This window comes from Neophocaena asiaeorientalis, unplaced genomic scaffold (assembly GCF_003031525.2).
Source record: "Neophocaena asiaeorientalis asiaeorientalis breed wild unplaced genomic scaffold, Neophocaena_asiaeorientalis_V1.1 scaffold777, whole genome shotgun sequence".
NCBI lineage: Eukaryota > Metazoa > Chordata > Mammalia > Artiodactyla > Phocoenidae > Neophocaena > Neophocaena asiaeorientalis.
This window is the reverse complement of record NW_020174940.1, coordinates 22,383-39,956: the sequence shown is the minus strand read 5'-3', so window position 1 is coordinate 39,956 and position 17,574 is coordinate 22,383. Positions and strand designations below refer to the sequence as shown.

The 17,574-nt window shown below is 42.2% G+C and overlaps 1 pseudogene; it reads right to left on the bottom strand.

Moving 5' to 3' along the window:
• LOC112410996 (ferritin light chain pseudogene) overlaps positions 1-14,932 on the bottom strand; it is a 21,510-nt pseudogene extending 6,578 nt beyond the window's left edge.
• Between the last annotated feature and the right edge of the window lie 2,642 nt (positions 14,933-17,574).

Sequence of the window (17,574 nt, the reverse complement as noted above, 5' to 3'; positions counted from 1 at the left end):
AAAAAAAAAAAAAAAAAGGAAAATAATGTTTCTTATCGGGTGTCTTAGCCCGTTCACAGAAATGTAGGCTTCTAGCGTGCACCTCAAAACTCCTCTAGTTATTACCGTGTTCCAATGTCGCTTCCACATTTTTATGTATTCTTTTATAGCAGCACCCCACTTCTTGGTACCAATTTCTGTCTTAGTCTGTTCAGGCTGCTGTAACAGGATACCATAGATTGGGTGTGAGAAATAAAATACTGCCTGCCATATCGATAAACAAAGCATGTCACAGTCACCGGGAGGTGAGCTGGTGAGCCCTGAGGGAACTCAGGAAGGAAACAAGGAATACCTGCCATCTAGCAGCCATCAGACTGCAGCCACTCCCCACGGTGAGCCCTGAGGGAACTCAGGATGTGAAAACACAGGATACTGGCCCCAGATAGCTGAGGTGCATATCAAAGGAATGGTTTCAGTGAGCCCAGACTCTTGCATCTTCTCATACATAGAAAAGCGCTAAATTCCTTAACTTGAGATATCTGGTTTTCTTTAATTAACAGTAATCTTTTGTTCCTACTACCTGCCCTTTGTTGCAAAACTATTATATATCCTAGCTCCCCCCTCACCTCCTCAGAGCAGTTTTTTCAGGGTTACCTGAGATGCTGCCTCCAGGCTTGAAGTCCTCAGTATGTCCCCCGAATAAAACATAACTCTCAACTTTTAGGCTGTGCATATTTTTTTAGTTGACAGGTGGCTTATAAACAACATAAATTTATTTCTCACAGTTCTGGAGGCTGGGAAGTCCAAGATCAAGGGGCTGGCAGATTTGGTGTCTGGTGAGGGCCTGCTTCTTGATTCGTAGATGGCCATCTTTTCACTATATCCTCACGTGGCAGAAGGGGCCAAGGAGCTTTGGGGGTCTCTTTTATAAATGCACTAATCATATCCCAAAGGCCCCACCTCCAAAAACCATCTCAGTGGGGATTCAGTTTCAACATGAATTTTGGTGGGGCATAAACGCTCAGTCTATGGCACTGGGGATGAGAGGAGAGAAGCAAAGGAACGTGAGAATCACCTGAAAAGTTTGTTCAAACCATACATACTCCTGACCATCCTAGATTAATTCATTCCCTCCTTTTGGAATCACTGTCAACATTCAATCTTGGAGAAAAGTGTTAAGGATGGTTATATTAGTAGGTTGCTTTTGATAGCAAGTGACAGAAAATGTAACTCAAAATGGCTTAAATAATGAAAGGATTTATAACCCTTGCAAGCAAAAAGTTTACAGACTAGTTTGGCTTTTGGAGAGCCTTGATCCAGTAGCCTAAATACATCAGCAAGGATTTTGCCTCTCCACTCTGCTTTTTGCAGAGTTGTTCAACCTAAAGATGCATCCTGTCGCAGTCTCAAGATGGCTGCAGGCAATACCTAAGGTTCCTTTTTCTTCCTTCACTTCTAGCAGGAGAAAGAGAACTTGCTGCCTTTCCAGCAGCAGTTCTAATATTCACCCTGATTGGCCTAGAGCATGCCACATGCCTACCTGTGAACGAATCATTGTATAGAGAGATGGAGTGCACTTACTGCCTTAGTTTTGCTCAAATGCTCCACCCCTGAGAAATTGATGGCTGTTGGAAGGGAAAGTTGGGGGGTGGGGATGAGGAATTGATGTTGGCAGTGCAGCCAACTGAGGCCATGGGATGGTCTCAAAGGTTAAGTGTGAATATACTTCAGTAATAAAAAAAAAAATAATGAGACTCATTTCACCCATCCTTACCACCAGTCTTGATAGTTTATAGCAGGAGTTCTCAACCTTACAACCATTGGCATTTGGGGCTAGATTTTGTTCTTGCTATGGGGGCTGTCCCATGCATTGTAGGATGTCTAGCAGCATCCCTGGCTTCTACCCCCGAGATGCCAGTAGTACCCTCCACCATCACCACTCTCCCACAGATGTGGCAACCGAAAATGTTTCCAGACATTGCCAAATGTCCTCTGAGGGACAAAATTTCTCTCTTTCCAAACCACTGTTTTATTTATTTATTTTTTATTGAAGTAGAGTTGATTTACAATGTTGTGTTAATTTCTGCTGTACAGCAAAGTGACTCAGTTATATATATATATATATACATACACACACACACACATTCTTTTTTATTTTCTTTTCCATTATGGACATTGAACATAGTTCCCTGTGCTATTCAGTAGGACATTCTTGTCCATCCATTCTATATGTAATAGTTTGCATCTACTAACCCCAAACTCCCAGTCCCTCCCTCCCCCACCCCCCTGGCAACTACAGGTCTGTTCTCTATGTCTGTGAGTCTGTTTCTGCCTTGTAGATAGGTTCATTTATGTCATATTTTAGATTCCACATATAAGTGATATCATACGGTATGTGTCTTTCTCTTTGTGACTTACTTCATTTAGTATGATAATCTCTAGACCCATTCATGTTGCTGCAAATGGCATTATTTAGTTCTTTTTTATGGCTGAGTAGTACTCCATTGTACATATGTACCACATCTTCTTTATCCACTCATCTGTCGCTGGACATTTAGGTTGTTTCCATGTCTTGGCTATTGTGAATAGTGCTGCTGTGAACACAGGGGTGCCTGTATCTTTTAAACCACTGTTTTATGGTTGAACCTCCTAGATAAAAATCTCTATCGCAGAAGCAGAGATCAGTTTTCCTCCGTTTCTCCAAGGTTTAGGAAAATAATTTAAACTATAGCATGAAGAAATAAGTTAGATGTAAAGCAGAATTCCCACCATTACACATGTGCATTAAGTATTAAATTTATTCCTGTATTACTATGTTATTCTTTACTGGAATTCTTTTTAAAAATGTTCTCACATGTTTGAAGTGAAGCCTATCTGAGATGAAAAGTGTTACTAGATCACTTTTCAGGATTCCTCCTAAGCATCAGTTTGTAAGATTTCTCAGCCTCTTTCAGAGGAGAAGCATTGCACTGAATATTTGTAAATATAAATATTTGTAAATATTATAAACGTGGATGCTTCATTTTGGGTCACACTTTGAGTAGCAAAAATAATTTGGCGGAATTCATTTGGGGACCTTTGGGCTCTGTTGGGCTCAACTTAGCTCCATGTGTCTTCTCATTCTGGAACGCAAGCTGAAGAGCAGATACTATCTGCAGCTGTTCTCATGGTGGAAGGCAGAAGGTCAAAAAGGGGAACAAAACCATATCGAGAACAGCATGAGAGCTTGTATTAGGGTGTGGTATTAGTCATAAATGTCCATGTTCCATTGGCTAAGGCAAGTTACATGACCAAGCCCCAAGTCTGTGGTGTGGGGGCATTCCTACGTGTTAGAAAACACAGGGTGATAAGTGTTGCAGAGCATACACAAGTGGCTCAAAGGAGATAGTTCTACCTGGGAGAGTCAAGGAAGACCTCAGAGAGAATATGATGGTTAAGCCAGATTTTGAAGGATAAGTAGAAGTTCTCAACAAACCAGGAATGGGGACCAAAGTGGGAGAGAGGGCATTCAAGACAAGGGAAGAGCGTGAAGCAGAGAGGTACCTATTCTCCAAAGAAGATCTCTATAATCACATGGAAGGATGCTCAGCATCATTAATCATCGGGGAAATGCAAATCAAAACCACAGTGTGATAGCACTTCACCCCCACTAGGATGTCTCTCATCAAAAAAACGGATAGTAATAAGAGCTGGTGAGATCGTGGAGAAATTGGAACCTTCATACACTGTTCTTGGGAATGTAAGATTACATAGCTACTTTGGAAACCAGCCTGCTAGTTCCTCAAAAGGTTAAACATGGAGTTACCGTATGATCCAGCACTTCCACTCCAAGATACAGGCATACCTTATTTTATTGTGCTTTGCTTTATTGCGCTTCACAGGTACTATGTTTTTTACAAATTAAAGTTTGTGGCAACCCTGTGTTGTCAGATGACGGTTAGCATTTTTTAGCAATAAAGTATTTTTCAGTTAAGGTATGTACATTTTTTAGACATAATGCCATTGTGCATTTAATAGACTACAGTATAGTGTAGACATAACTTTTATACGCACTGGGAAACCGGAAAATTCATGTGACTCGCTTTATTGTGGTATTCAATTTATTGTGGTGGTCTGGAACCCAACCTGCAATATCTCCAAGGTATGCCTGTATATACCCAAGACAACTGAAGACATATTTTCACACAAATATTTGTACATGAATGATTCATAGCTGCATTATTCATAATAGCCAAAAAAATAGAAAGAAGCCAAATGTCCATCAACTGGTGAATGAATGAATACAACGTGGTGTATCCATACAATGGAATATTATTTGTCAATAACAAGAAATAAAGTACTAATACATGCTATATCGTTATGCAAATGAAAGATACCAGACACAAAAGGCTAAATACATGATTCCATTTATGTGAAATGTACAGAACAGGCAAATCCATAGAGAAAAAATGTATATTGATGATTGCCTAGGGCTGAGAGGGGATTGGAGAGAAACGGGGAGTGACAGCCAGTGGGTAAGGGGTTTCTCTTGGGGCTGATGAAAATGTTCTAAAATCCATCGTGGCAATGGTTACACAACTTTGTAGATATACCAAAAACCATTGAATTATACACTTTTGTGGGTGAATTGTATGGTACGTGAATTATATCTCAGTAAAACTGTTAGCAAAAAAATCTTCCACACGGTAAGGCACAGAGGCACAGGACCATAGTGTAGTCCAAGAACCTAAGCAGATTAGCGATAACTATTGCAGAATGGGAATGGATACATCTAGGAAGGCAGGTAAGGATCAGAGCATAGAGGATCTGAGGGCAGCTTGGAGCAAGAAGAACGTTTTAGGAATATTAATTCATATGTGGAGACTGGGTGTGAAGGAAAAGGATGCAAAGAGGATGGGTAGTTAAGACTACTGCAGTAGATCCAATATTAGTTCACCAGGGCTGAGTCAAAATGATGGTGGCAGGGATGTAGAAAGGAAAGAGAGAATCCAAGAGATTTTTAAAAATATTTATTTAGGCAGGCTGCGCCAGGTCTCAGTCGCGGCATGTGGACTCTTAGTTGCAGCAGGCATGCGGGATCTAGTTCCCCGACCAGGGATCAAACCCGGGCCCCCTGCATCGGGAGCTCGGAGTCTTACTCACTGGACCACCAGGGAAGTCCCTCCAAAAGATTTTTATGAGGCCAAAATAATAGGATTTTGTGGGCAGGGAAGAAGGAAGGGAAGGATCTTTCTTACACATTCTTTTGTCCCCCAACAACTTAAAATGTCTGATACAAAACAGTGCCCAATAATGTTTAGTGAATTACTGAATGAATGAAGTGGATGGTTACAATTTCAGAGTTTCTGTTACCCGACAGAGAACTTTGGGACACAGCAAGGTATTTTTGGGGGTGAGCTCAGGACTGTAACATTTAGAAAAAGGATACTTTTCGTATGAGGGGAATGGCTATTTCAGGGAGAGAAAGAAAATAATGGTAGATCCAAAGGTACACTTCATCTCTCTGTTTTACCTACGGCCAGCCTGCTGTGTGCCTGTGGAATTCTTTTTTAATGAAGAATTATAAAAAGTCAGTAAACTCCACCTAACTCTGGTGCCTTCAGGCTTTTGTACCCATTAGCCAAGTAGACAGAATCTACTCCCACGTGTAAGACAGAACACAGCATGCTTTACAATATGTATCGACCAGATAGATATTTTAATGAGGCTCAGTCACTAAGATACAACCACCAGAAACCACTTCGATAATTTTATTCATTTCCTCCCGGTCAGCTATGGCCTGCCTACTCCACTATGATGCATCCTTCGATGCTCACACTGGAAGATCTAGCTTTCGTATACTATAGCTTTGAGTTAGAAGTTGTGACCTAATTTCCAAGCAGAGCAGAAGAATCCTCTCTGGAGATGGATTACGTACAAGGAGATGAGGTGTTTATGTTTGTAATAACAGCATGCCTCCACAGAAGACTGTGCTCTATCTAATATTTGTGGATTTGCAGGGGTAGGGTGGGGAGGATTGCACATTTGCCTTATTCTGAGCCATCGTCGACCTATTGGCTATGACGAGGTGACTTCCTATGGACTTCCTTTCCCTGCTTCAGTAAGAGAAGCTTATGGATGAGTAATAGAAAATTCTGCATTTGCCTAGTATTTGAAGTATTGACAAGGTACAGACAAAGCAATGGGAAGTCAGGGACTACCAGTGCAGCTCTCCTGGCCCTTTCTTGCCACATTAAGACACATACCAGGTCAGATTTAACATATAAGATCTCTAAGCAGTGTCAAAGTCATCACTTACAAGAAAAGAAAGCTACTTTGGTGATGGTATGTCTCCATTTTTTCTACTCTGATTGTTACATAACTTACATTTTCCAGGGAGCCATGCCCCATAAATACGTATGTTCCAGGTTTGTTTACCACAAACAATGCCAGACAAACCAAGTACATCCTCCTCAAAGTATTCCATAGATAAAGACTACTAGTTAATACTATTAGAGTGTTTGCTAGGAGGTCTGTCATTAGCATGTGTACAAGGAGATCTGACTGGCTCAATTTCTTTCCTTCCCAGACAGTAGTCCTTCAATAGAAGGAAAGGCTAGAGTGCACTCTTCTGCTTTCCTTCCCAGATTCCAAGGGACAGGAATGGGATGCAGAGTGTCTTCTGTGTCTGTTTATAGCTGCCCAGATTGTGGAAGGTCTGGGGCACTGGGGGAAATGCATGTTTTGAAGTTGGCCATATAGACAAATGAAGCTCAAACCTCAGTACTTCCCCTTTCTGGGTTACGTTAAAGAAGTCATTACAGGGCTTCCCTGGTGGCGCAGTGGTTGAGAGTCCGCCTGCCGATGCAGGGGACACGGGTTCGTGCCCCGGTCCGGGAAGATCCCACATGCCGCGGAGCGGCTGGGCCCGTGAGCCATGACCGCTGAGCCTGCGGGTCCCGAGCCTGTGCTCTGCAACGGGAGAGGCCACAACAGTGAGAGGCCCGCGTACCACAAAAAAAAAAAAAAAAGTCATCACAGCTCAGTCACTTTATCTGAGGACTGGGAATATTATCTACCTTACTGGTTTGTTGTTATACCTACGTGAGTCTTTTTGTGTGAAAATACTTCTTAAACCATAACAAGCTATGTCCGTGTACTGTATTATTGCTGTTATCACTGAGTGTCTGCAGTCCTTTCTGTTTGGGTGTTCATTTGTGGCCTGTGCCGAGGTTGGTGGCTCTGGACTCTGAGTGCAAAGCCTCTTAGTGGTTAATGCTCTGGGTCGGCATCATGGCGTCCTGGATGACAGGAATCCTTTGTTTTGAAAACCTAACCTGGATCCTGGATCTACTCTTACAACACCACATTTTTCATTCTATTTCTTCTCGCAGTGTGCAGTTATATATTTGTAGAGAAACAGTTGCTAAGTACTCTTCTGTACACTTTAAGTGTAATATCCCATTTAACCCTTCCAACAACCAATGAGGCCATTATTTTTCCTTTTTCATAATAGACTTTAATGATTACAGAAATAAAGTAGTATGTGTTCAAAATGCTATGTTCTGTTTTGATCAATTAGTAATAGATTGGAGAATTTTTCTGTTACAGTCATCATGGTTATCTTTTAAAAAGCTGTTGGACTTTTAGGCTGTCTCTAATTTTTCATAGGGATAAATAAAACTATAAAGGACATGTTTGTGCATAAAAATTGTCCTTTATCTAAATATGTCATTTTTTAAAATAAATGTATTTATTTATTTTTGGCTGCATCGGGTCTTCGTCGCTGCGTGCCGTCTTTCTCTAGTTGCGGCGAGCGGGGGCTACTCTTCGTTGTGGTGCGCAGGCTTCTCATCGCGGTGGCTTCTCTTGTTGCGGAGCACAGGCTCTAGGCGCACGGGCTTCGGCAGTTGTGGCACGCGGGCTCAGTAGTTGTGGCTCGCGGGCTCTAGAGCACAGGCTCGGTAATTGTGGTGCACGGGCTTAGTTGCTCTGAGGCATGTGAGGTCTTCCCGGACCAGGGCTCGAACCCGTGTCCCCTGCATTGGCAGGCAGATTCTTAACCACTGCGCCACCAGGGAAGCCCTAAATCTGTCTTTTAGCTTTGTTCCTATAGTTTTTTCCCAACTCTTTATGGGAATGTTACGTACATGTAGAAGAGTTCACATGAATGTTCAGCCCAGTGAATTTTCACAAAGTGAGCACATTCGTGTAACCAGCAGACAAAGAAGAAACACAGTATTACCTGAACCCTGGAGTCCCCCTCATGTCTCCTTCAGGTAACCACTATCCTGACTTTTGACCCCATAGATTTCATTTTCCCTCTTTTTGAACTTTACGTAAATGGAGTCATACAGTGTGTACCCTTGTGTTTGGCTTCTTTCATTCGACACTCACCCACGTTGTGTGCAGTTACAGTTGGTTCATCTCAAAGAGGGTCGGTATTATTATTAATCCTACTTAATAGGTGAGAAAACTGAGTCCCAGAGAGGTTAAGTGAACTTGCTCAGAATAACAAGTGGCAGAGCTGGAATTTGAACCCGAGTAGTTTGAAGCCATTCTCCTAACCATTATGTTATACTGCTCCTATTTATTTCATGTCCATCTCCTCCACTGTACTGTAAGCTCCAGTTTTTACTCAGCACCTAGCATTTAGCACATACCACATAATCAATAAATATGTCCTGAGTGGATGAATACGGATGAATGAATGAATGAATATCAGATAGGGCTGCTGTATCTTCCTTTCATTCACCTTGATTATGGACTTCTCAGAGTCACTCCCACCACCTGTGGTCTCGGCCCCCTGTTATCCATTCTGCAGCAGACCCCTGTTGAAGAGAGATTTGCTTCTGTGTCTAGAGCTTGGAGAGTTCCTGGGCCTCATCTTGTCTTCCCACATGAGGGAGACTCAAGGGTAGTAGTACCACTTGAGAGCTGCTCTGGGAGTTGGAATGACCCCTCTACAAATTCCTGCCTCTACAAGTCCCAGCGCAGTTATCGGCAGGCGAACTCTCAACCACTGCGCCACCAGGGAAGCCCGATTATTGCACTTTTAACCCTAAGCTTCCTGTGCAGAATTTTGATGTCCATGGACAGCTGGTCTCCTGAAATTCACAATAACTTTTTCGGTCTGGTTTTCTCTTTCTTTGTCTATCAGTAAATCTTGTCCGTATAATATCCTTGAGGCGGGGACATTTAGAAACTGCTTTCAGCTCTATTCCATCCAAAACAATGTGAGGTTGACCGTAGGGTTTGTACATCCCAAGCTTGATCAGGATGAGTGGTAAGACTTCAAGGAACAGCCTACCCTCTCCTCTGAAAATTGCCTTCAGAGAAATTATTTTAAACCAACTGTTTTAAAGCCCATAAATGATCACTAGGGAATTTCCAAAACCAAGAGAAGGGGTCACTTTCTCCAATATCAGATTTCTTCCAGCACTCTGAAGCCTGGTGCTATAACATAATAATAAAAAAATAAATATAGCAACAATTCTTTGTATTATTGGAGAACGCTTTTTCTTAGAACATTTTAGCCATTATTGTGACAATTCTGTGTACTGGGCAGAAGTACACTACTTAGATGGAGAAAACCATCCCAAGAGTTAATGCCCATCTAGTGGTCTTATTCTCAAGTGTTTTCTCCTTATTAGATGAACACTATATTCAAAACAGGAAATACATATTTTGAGGAACATACTTGAGAGTATTAAAAGAAAGCTGATTATTTGTACTTCTTATGGTCTAGGATGGGGGTTAGCAAACGTCCTCTCTGAAGGACCAGATAGTAAATATTTTAGGCTTTGAGGCCCATACAATCTCTGTCACAACTATCCTAGCCTGCCCTTCTAGTGTAAAAGCAGCTGTAAATAATATATAAATGGATGGGCATGGCTGCGTTCCAATAAAACTTTATTTACAAAAGCAAGGGCAAGCTGTATTTAGTCCACAGGCCAATAATTTGCTGATCCCTTGTCTGGGAGATCTGACAGAAAAAATTAATCCAGGGAGCAAAATCTTTGTAAAACTTAAGTGGAAAAGTAGATATCTTCCTTAAGATTGATAAATCTTTTATAGAAATATTTATGTTGTCCATGGTGCCCTAAATAAAACAGTTGAACGTGATAAAGAATGATTTCAAATGAGGGTATGTGCAGGAAAGAGTTCACATAGCAGGCCTGACTGCAGTCCTTCGGAAAGCCTGCTTATGTTGCCTGCTAAGGGCCTGCTTAGGCTGGCTGTTGAATGGCATCTGGAAACTTCGATTGTGGAGAGAGTTCCCACTCTTAGCCGATAAGACTAGCTCACTGTGCCTGCACTGTACAAGCAATATGGTTTATGCTGAACACCTGCTTTCCTTCCAAGAATCTAGAATTTTTATACCTGCTAGGCAGAGGCTGCCTGTGTGACCAGCCTCCAGTTAAAAAACCAGCTTCCAGTAAAAAAATGTTCTGTGAGTTCTAGTGAATAATCAAACCTAGGGGTGGTCTTGGGTACCTCCCAACACAGATACATTCTTTTCTACCTTGTCCACTTAATCTGTTCTCCCTTCAGCTATGAATCATTGTTAAAGAAAAGTATATTCCAGACCCTCATGATAGGTATAGGGCCCACTGGAGGAGAGAGATTGGATTCCACTCCACATATGGCATGGGCAAGTGGGAATTTATAGCCAAGGAGCAGGGTGGAAGGTCAGTGGATAGAAAATTACTAAGAGAAAACATCAGGGGTAAGGCGGGGGGTTCTAGCTCAACTGACCTAATAGGATTCTTCACTGAAAACAAGGCAGGGTGGTCAGACATTACCTGGGGGATGGTGGAGGATGAGGAACCTGATCACATATTGAGGGCGATCAGATATCCAGGGGAGGGAGTTCTGGTTAAACTGATTTAGCAGGGTTCTTGCCAAAAATAGGTTCTACAAGAAAGTGTGCAGATGGGCCTAGGAGAAGGTTCAAGAGCCTGACTGAAGTTTGGTCAAGCAAAGAATGTCTGTCACCATCAACTTTTAATTACGGAGATGTTCCTGATCACAGTGACAGACCCTGGGTTTAGCAAAGTAGGAGGTCTGCAGAACCCTGAGCCACGAGGGTATGAGAAATTGCAAGGCAGTGCGTGGTCAGGGCCCCGCTAAAAGGAACTGAGAAGCCACTTACTGGAAAACTGGTCCAAGTCAGCAGAAAAATGGCTTCATGATGCAACTGTGACTTTTTGCAGCCTATGTATAACTCAACTGCATATCTGGGGTCAACATAACAGACTTGATGGGTAAACACAGTTCCTAAAAACCACAACCAGACTTGGGGTTCCGTAAATGGCCTGTGCCCGGCTTCATTACAATGAACCAATCTTGAACTGACAAACTTGGTCTTGTTCAACCAGTCATCCTTTATGAAACCTTCTCGGTTTGATTTTTATAAGTCCCACCGTTGCTTTTGGTCTGAGAGGGTCTCCATGGGAGCTGTACTCCCTTGTGTAGTCCCTAAATGTAAGTAAATCCTCAATACTTTAATTGTCTCTGAATTATTATTTGATAGTTAGTTTGAAGACTCCATCCCATAGGACTTAATCCTGCTGTGTTCGATCAGGTTTTCCCTCTTGTTCAGAAGTAAATTCACCTTAATACTATGTCTGAGAACTTCCCTGGCGATCTAGTGGTTAAGACTCCACACTTCCAGCGCAGGGGGCGCGGGTTCAATCCCTGGTCGGGGAACTAAGATCCCTATACTATGTCTCAAAGTCTTTATATTTCCTTTATCATCAATTACCTCAAAGGTTGGGTACAGGGAAGCCTGGGATGATCTGAATCATGCAGATATCACTGACTGGAAAAATCAAGGAAACCACCAAGATGAACACATACAGCAAAAGAGAGGAAGACAAAATCCAAAACCTGTGGGAAAAAAACTAAAGTTGTTCTTTTCCACATCTTAAGATAAAAGCTGTTTCTCTAGGACCCAAGAAAACATTGCAGGGAGAGAGAAACTTTTCCTATATGCTTTTATGTTCAGTAGCTGGGGCCTGCTAATTAAACTGACAATAGACATTGACAGGAGAAAAGGTTTATGACATATGCACATGAGGGCCTCACAGGAAAGGAAGTTAAGACCCCAACAGGCACTTTGATCCAGGGGCTTATATTCCATTTTAACAAAGGGTGATAAGTTTGTGGAGAAGTGATAAGACAAAGAACAAGGGGTTTGGGACTCCAGGGGCAGTAAATTGTGGGCAGGTAAAATATATGGGAGAAACAAGTGGAAGATAAAAGCTGTTTAGTAGGGTTTGTTATGCGGACCCATCTTGGGACTGAGGTTCTGTCTCAGGTGATAATGGTGGTTTTCCTCTTCCTGGTGTGGGAGAGGGGAGTGGGAACACTTTTACAAGGAGAAATTTGTGCTCTGCTTCTAGGCAGATAGGAGGAGGGCAGAGAGTTCTTTCTGCATTTGTTGCTCCTTAACTGCCTTTAGCTCAAAATAATCCTTATGGCAAGGTGGCATATTTAGGGGTGGCATTTTCTTTTTCTTTTTAATATTTATTTATTTGGCTGTGCCAGGTCTTAGTTGTGGCACGTGGGATTTTTAGTTGCAGAATGCGAACTCTTAGTCGCGGCATGTGGGATCTAGTTCCCTGACCAGGGATGGAACCTGGGCCCCCTGCATTGGGAGCACAGAGTCTTAGCCTCTGGGCCACCAAGGAAGTCCCACAGGTGTGGCATTTTCTGATCCCCTTCTGCTTATGAATTAGTTGTATGTCTTCACTCCTGGAAGGTGATTTAAATTGTAGTTTTACATTTATGCCTCTGAAAATAAATGGTCCTTAACTTAAAACCCCCTTTCTAAAAAACCAGATGACATTCCCCATCTCCCCCTCCCCAACGTATTTGCTTGGCAAAGGTCTCGAGCACCCCACCCAAACCCACTTTTCTTTATGTTTGCTCTGCTCCCCCCAGCCCTTTTATACTCAGTCTTCAGATTTCACATCCCTCCCCTCAAAACTTGCCCTGTCCTCCAAATGGTTGGAGCTTCACAAAGGGTTTGGGAGCCCAGGAAATAGCATAAATTCCTTACGGGAAAACAATAGATTTTAATGGAAAAAATGTTATTTTCTGGGGTCTGAAAAGCAACCACAGGCCTCTCCTTTGTGAGGCAAAAGCAATTTAAGATTCCAATTAAAGACCTTTCTAGTCCATGAACAGATGCATGGATAAAGAAGTTGTGGTAGATATATGCACAATGGGATATTATTCAGCCGTGAGCAAGAATGAAATCCTACCATTTGCGACAACATGGATGGACCTGGAGGGTATTATGCTAAGTGAAATAAGTCAGACAGAGAAAGACAAATACTGTACGATTTCACTTATATGTGGAATCTAAAACAAACAACCCTAAACTCATAGAAAAAGATATCAAATATGTGGTTACCAGAGTGGGGGATGAGGGGAGGGAGAATTGGAGGAAGGTGGTCAAGAGGTACAAACTTGCAGTTATAAGGTATAAGGTTATAAGGTAAATAAGTACTAGGGATGTAAGGTACAACGTGATGACTATAGGTAACACTGCCGTGTGGTATATAGGAAAGTTGTTAAGAGTAAATCCTAAGGGTTCTTAACATAAAGTAAAAAACCTTTTTTTCCTTTTTCTTTTTTTCTTTTGTACCTATTTGAGATGATGGATGTTAACTAAAATTATTGTCACATGGACCCTGTTCAGGTCCTATCCTGGGTCAAGACTCTGCTTCGGCAGGGGAGGGTTCTTTTTCTGCTCAGGTTAGAGCAGCCGAGTAATAACAAAACTGAGCTGAGATCGACTCAGCACAAGCTTTATTCAGTGGCCAAAGAATGGAGAAGGGAACTAAGTTCACAGGTCATCTTCTTGCCCACCTGGTGAGAGGGATTTAATTTTAAAGAGTGAAGACACAGGGAGGAGGAGTGAGGCTAATGGTGGGGAGGCATATGCATTAGTCTACTGGGGAAGGGGCAGGGCTTTTTCCGAGGGAGTGGGTGCCACTCCCTTTGTATCCTTTTTTGATCCTTAATGTCCGGTCATGGCCACCAGTAGGTGTGTCATTTGAATGTGCTAATGTAGTAAAATCAGCAAATAATGAGACTCAGGGTCTGTTGGAGGTCAGGTTCGTTGCTGTCTTGGTCCCAGCTGGTTCCATCTCGTTGTGTTTTTTGTTTGTTTGTTTTTGTAGCTTCCTTTCTTATCTCTGGACCCTTTAATTTAAAGATTATGTTACCTCCTGCTAAAGGCAGTGGTTGGTGGGTTTTGAGCAAAGTCCTGGACAGCTCTGGCAATAATTTCACAATATATGTGAATCAAATCACTGTGCTATATACCTTAAACATATACAGTGCTGTATGTTGATTATATCTCAGTAGAACTGGGTAGGGGCCTGTTCTGCAGGCACCAAAACCAAAAAACAAAAAAGGACCTTTCCTTTGTAAAATGTTTCCACTGTTGTCACCCTACCCTACCACTTTACCACAAAGTACTTTTGGGTCTACCTGGATTTTGTTTAGAGCTGCCTTGAGTCACTTATGTAAATGGAAGAACCTAACCCTCAATCCTAATCCCAGGGCTTTCCTCTAGTTAGGAATTTACTACATTACTTTGATGCCTCATTTCTTTTTACTTATTCAACATGTAAGAAATGTTTACTGATCACCTAACTGTGGTACAGTCATTAGAGATGCAGAGGTGAACAAGAAATAGTCCCTGTCTTTGAGATGCTTCCAGTATAGGGACAAAAAAAAGTAAGCAATTTTGACAGTATGTACACTAATGGGGTAATTCAGTCACGTTATAAGAACACACTAGCGGAGCGCTCATCTCAATATTAGGCACGGCTAAACAGTCTGAAGCAGAGAATCTTGCTTTGTTTCCATTTTTCAAAATCACTGTCATGAAGACCTCTATATTTGGCTGACCTGATCCATTGTATTCTAGTACATCATAGATGACTTCTTCCATGACTCCTAGACCAGTGAATAATGGTGGATGCAGTAGTTCACGGAGGCTTCTTTGTTCTCAGAGTTCCCCTCATTCTACTCATCCTTTCTCCTTGCCATAGATGATTGCATCGAGGATTGAAACTCCTTAGTAACAGCCAATCCTACTTTCTCTCCTGAGAATTTGAAAAAATGTTCACAGAGATTAAAGACAGAAGATGCCTGCCTTGACCAAAGCAGTGGTTCTCAGCTTCGAGCATGCCTCAGAATTCCTGGAGGGCTTCCAACCCCAGAGCTTCCGATTCACTAGGTGTCAGGTGGAGGTCAGAGCATTTGTGCTTCTAACCAGTTCCCAGATGCTGCTGCTGGTGGTCCTGGCACCATAGTTTGAGAATCACTGGACCAGAGAAGAGAGACGTTTTTTGTCAAAGCCCCTGTGGAGTCGTTGTATTACTAAAAATGGCTCTCAGCGTAGATGGCTTGTTCTTTCACAACAGCACGCGATGGACTTACTTCCTGTGTATGGTTGGCAACCGGGCAGGAGGTGGAAGAAGGGAAGAGAATCAGCCTGGCCAATTATAGAGTCTAATTTTGGGTAGAGCACCTCTTTGCAAGTTGTATTGCTTTGGGGAAAGTTTGTCCTCTTTAATCGGATTTAACTTTGTTGCTGAGAATGATTTTTTTGTCCTTGGGACAGATGGTTTATTTTGCCCAGCATTTACCCACTGGGGACTGGAGCAGTAAAGTGGCGCAGTTTCATCCCACACTGTTGGGGAGAGAACTCAGAAGGATTTGGCTTATCACACCAGAGACCCTGGGCTGTTCTGCTGCACTTCGGGAATGTACTGCCTGAGAATTATGGAGCCTTTGACTACGCTTAAAAATGGGTAGAAAGGTGCTGCTTTAGGTCGGTTCCCGAGAAGAAGACCCTGAGATGAGAATTCGTATGAGAGTGATTTTTTTTTAAGTACGTGCTTCCAGGGAGACCTTTAAAGGGGTGGGAGAAGTGGGGGACTGGGAAGGGGAGGAACCCTGAGGATGTGATCTCAGGTGAAGAGCCAGCCTCAGCCGGACCCTGCTGGGGAGCTCTGGAGTATGTCACGCCTCTGAGTTTGTCCCAACTTCGGGCCAGGGAGCTGGGCTTTCACATTCCCGTGCCTGCCTGTCCCTGGCTCTTTAAAGCAGATCAAAGAGTCTCAACTTTAGACCATTAGAAGCAAAAGCACACAGGAGCCTGGAGAGGAGCGTATAGAAACTGTAAATGGGATCCAAGGGGGCCTGGATGGGGCCCAAAGAGTGCCCACCACAGAAGATGATCAACCCAGTACAGTGCTAACTCCTGAGGAGAGTGAGTGGAGTTTTCCTACAATGGAGTGAAAACTGTACACTGAACACATTTGAAGAAGGGGGCTCCTTCTCTCTCTCTGGAAGGGTCAAAGGAGAGTGGGCCTGGCAGCAAGGCCGAGAACTGGGATGTCCCGTCACAAGGACCCCACCCTCCTCAATGAAGCGTTTAATGTCCTTTGTTCTTTTCCTTTGGACTATGAGAGAATTCATATTTAGCATCCAGTTAAAAAGTACTTTCTACCCTGTAATACCAGTAAGTTATCCCCAACTGGTCAGTAAAGTCTTAAACATTCGCACCTGCCGTCATGGGGGAATGGAAGGCAGGCCACCATAGAGCGTGTGGCCCACCCTCCGTGCTCCATGACAGCATCGTTGCAGGGGAGGGAAAGGCTGCCTGGGGTGGCCCCGAGCAGGAGCTCGCAAAGCAGAAAAGGAGGTGCCAACTGAATGACTCTGGAGCAGTCAGATGACAAACCCCTTTTTCTCCAAACGTAATAGAAAAGAACATCACATTTGAAGACAGTAGGGACGAAGCTAAGGCTTGGGTTACACTTAGAGTTTAAGTGTCACACCGGATGTGAGAGGTTCTTACAAGAGACGATACCTTCATACCTTGGCCTTGTAAAGACTAGATTGTTATCAAAATGGCGATGGCACAAGGCATTGACTCTCTGAGACAGATGAACAGATAACGAACGATATTTCCAGAAAAACGTAGGCCGGGAGTCATATCTAGCTTTTATATATGACAAAGCTAAAATTATAGTTGGGGTTATCATCTTTTCTTAGTAATGCATTTCAACTGTGATTTAGTAGTAGACAGTGTTATACATTTAGTAACATTAGTCAGCCATATTAAAATGGATCTGATGACAATTTTTTTTCTTTTAAAAATATATTAAGTTTTTACTCTTTTCAAAATGTAGGATGACTAAGTCGGAGGTACTTTGTCTATAGGGACTTCTTTGGGTAAGGTAATGTGGTGACCTTGAATATACACATAATTTTAATACATACATGTATTATATAAATATTAACATCATATATACCAAAACCTGTTACCAAAAATTAACATAATATATATACCAAAACCTATTAAATAGCATTAAATATGCTATTTAAATAATATTTAAATATGGATTTTTAGCATTTATAAAATTGTAAAATATATACACACATATATATATATATATATATATATATATATATATATATATATACACAAATATATTTTTATTTTTCTGAGCACCAAGCATACTTTCCATTTTCTGAGCTGTATTTGGTAATTCTTGTAAAAACATGCAATCTATAGACTGG